Below are 3,679 nucleotides of genomic sequence, written 5' to 3'. Positions count from 1 at the left end.
GGGGGGGGGGGAATTAGGAGGGTCTAGAAATTGGGACTGGTGAAGTCATAGAAATTCTCTCTGACAACAACTTCTGAATCTTTCTGGAAATATGGTACAGAGTCAATTCCTGCTGCCACATGTATGGCCTCCCAGTAGCAACCCTCTCCATCCAGGATTTGTCCATTGTTTCCACCAACTTCACATAACTGTTTGAATTGAGCCTAAGACCCTGTTCAAAAATGTAGGGCAGCATGATGTCACTGGAGACACACCCAAAGACCATTACATTTTGGGGGACATCATATGGATTGTAGGCAAGCTACCTGCAGTTCAGGGTATTGTGCAACTGGCCCTGGCAGAAGACTCTCCATCTGAGAAGAACCAAATAATCTCTGGTTCAACAGGATACCTCGCCCTGTTCAGGATCTTGTTTGCCTTTATCAAATGGCTTTCCTTGGCCTTGGTTTTCAGAAATTGCTCCTGGCACCTCTTGTACAAGTGGTAGCAAAGGTCCTTATTCAGCAGTTGTTGAATGACTCCTGACATTCAGATGCAGCCACAACACTTGCTGTGTTCGTTCCTGGGCCACAGCTTTGCAGTCTCCATTGCAGCCACCGATGTCTTGTCTTACAGCCTTTACAGGGTTCACAGAGTTTTGAGCAGCATTTTGGTACCCAGCACATATCAACTGGATACAGATAAATCTTTTCCAATATTCAGAAGGCTTCCAGTCCTTTGTGTCAATTAAACATTTTTTCTCAGATACACCATTTAACGTTTATGCTCTCCAACACCATTGACTGTTTACCAATACATCAAACTGTTCCTGGGGGGAAAAAAAAAAACAAAGAAACGGGGGACATAAAAAAATCATCAACTTTAGCCTGAATACCCTGTACACACATACACAACTAATATGATAGTTTCCTTTAACCAAGGTTGGTCTAGGGCTAAACAAAACTCATCATTCCATTCAAACAAAACACTTGAGTATGTATACATGTATTATGTGCAGGTGTGTGTATATATGTGTGTATGTGTATGCACTTTTGATAAGAACAGAAAAATAAAACCCCGATCCAGTGAGAGTGAAACAACATTTATTGAATGTAGAAGTTGTGGGTCAGCAACTTCAAGTTTTACATCTGTAAAGTGCAATATTTGACTGTGCTTATGTAATGCATACTCTGTATAATCCGGTAATTCTGAACATGAACCTAAATGATTGTCGGATCATAAATATGCCTCATATATAAGCAGAGTTAAATATTGTATAAATCTCGAAGTTGCTGACCAACAACTTATGCATTTATTAAATGAGATACATACATATAGTTAGTCATACAACTAACTGTACACAGAAGATATATGTGTGTGAAGGAAAACCAGGTGGGAGCAAGGGTTATGTTCTTGTACCCATTCTGTCCAACCTCATATTTTCAGCCTTGCTGACAAATGTCTTGAAATTTGAAAACCCAGGCAAGGATATTGGCATTGGTATCAAACACCATCCTGATGGCTCAATCTTGAATCACAAGAGGCTTCAAGCAGAAACCAGAGTTTTGCCGGTGTTTCACCTTTTCCTACCCACTGTCTTCAGTGTTTGACACTTTTATAGAGAACCTGTTTCTCATCACCAGTCACTATTCGGTCCAAAAAAGGTTCATTCCTGAAACATGAAAAAATAAGAGCACACCTTCATTCTCTGTACACAATTAGACTTGGAAAGTTTGTGAGGAATCCATTGACCCAATTTGCTGACTTTTCTGATGGCATGCAAGTGCCAATGAATGGGTGAATGGCCAAATCCAAGCTTCTCTGTTAGTTCCTCAACAGTTACAATGGGATTTTGTTCCACCAGAGTTTGCAAGACATCCTCGTTGAGCTCTACAGATCTTCTAAGCTGTAGTTTTCGACTCAGAATTTCTGGAATCACCATTGATACTGGCTTGCACTTATTGTCCAATCCCCATAGACTGCATTAATATTCCTTGCACTTTCCGTTGCATTGTTTACTTTATGGAACTCAGAAAGCAAAACAGGCTGAATATGCTCCTTTGTCACTTACATTACAGCTTTGTAAAAATAACTGTTAAAATCAACATGCACTCTTCAAAACTTGCACTAAGAATAAGGACAAGGTAAAATTATCTGCTTTTATAGCAAGTTGATACAGGTAGTTTATCCCATCCCTCTCTGACTTTAAGTTCATGCAACTGAAATAAGATGCATTATTTATGGGATGACCCAATATATTCATATATATATATATATATATATATAAGCATTATTGCTTTTAAAAACAGTAATAATGAGGCGGTTAGCAAGACTTCTACCTTAATAGGTATAATGTCAAATATTTGAATAAAAGAAGGGTAAAAATATAGCTTGCCAAAAATGAAAGCGAAAGCTTCAAAAACCACCAATTCTACAGTGGTTTGAAGCTTTTCCTTTCATCTTTGGCAAGCGGTATTTTTACCCTTCTTTTATATATACATATATATATATATATATATATATACACACACACACACACAAACAAATAGATGGCTGCCCATCTGTTTCATTAATGCGACTATGCAATTGTTCAATTCTTGAACAACCTACTCAGTATATCGTAATACAAATGGCAGAGTATTCCAGACATGTATACCTTAATATAAAGCCTTAGATAGAATCAGTGCATGACATGGCTGGACATTAGAATTACTGGTACAATCCATACAGATTTCAGCTCTTCAAAAACTTAGCTCAAACTGAGCTTATGATGGAAAACACCTAAAGATATCACTCACTGAGATCGAACCTGGAACCTCATGACTGTGAAACAAGCTTAATGACTTGGGTCATAACTGCACCCATATATATGTGTCGCACACACATACACACACACTGAACTTATACTTTCATTTACATAATTTATTCATGTACACACTCATTTCCAAAGTCTAAGCACACAAGCACAGACTAATTTACATCATTTATATGTACATCTACACATTCATTTACATAATTCATGCCCTAAATCTATATTCTTTTACATAAACTATACAAAAATACATTAACATAATTTATGCAAACAAGCACACATTCATTTACATAATTTATACTCACATGAATGAACTCAGTACATAACCTCTACACACCACAGACAACCCCAGCATGTTGCCCAAATTTTTTCTCCTTTCTTTCCATGCTCAACAACCTTTTGCTTACCCTAACCCTAAAGATTGCACACAACCCATTACCTTATTTTGTTATATTCTCCTCCTCCTTTCCCCTTGTTGAAATATTAAAAACAAAGGAGAATTCTAAAAAAGACATTTTGAGAATTGACCAAATTCTTTGCTGCTCTGGTTTAGTTAAGAATATTTGCTACAGCTTCACAAACTGCTGCTGCAGCTAAGAAACTGGAAATTTCTTTCTTTCTTTTTTTATTTCTGTAGGAGATTCTTTTAATTTTCATTTGGCACTAATCAAATTTTGGATTTAAAAAATTCATTATTTCAGTTTTGTTGTAAACATTTTTATATTTTTCTGTCTTTTTTTTTTAATAAATGTTGAAAAAAAATGAAGTCATTTTAAAATTTGTTGAATGAATGAATTTAACATACATACACAATATGCATATGTATGCCTAGAGTGTGTGTATGGAGTGTTTATACATACATACATACATATATATATATATATATAT

This window comes from Octopus bimaculoides, chromosome 17 (assembly GCF_001194135.2).
Source record: "Octopus bimaculoides isolate UCB-OBI-ISO-001 chromosome 17, ASM119413v2, whole genome shotgun sequence".
Taxonomy (NCBI): domain Eukaryota; kingdom Metazoa; phylum Mollusca; class Cephalopoda; order Octopoda; family Octopodidae; genus Octopus; species Octopus bimaculoides.
This window is presented reverse-complemented; position numbering follows the sequence as displayed.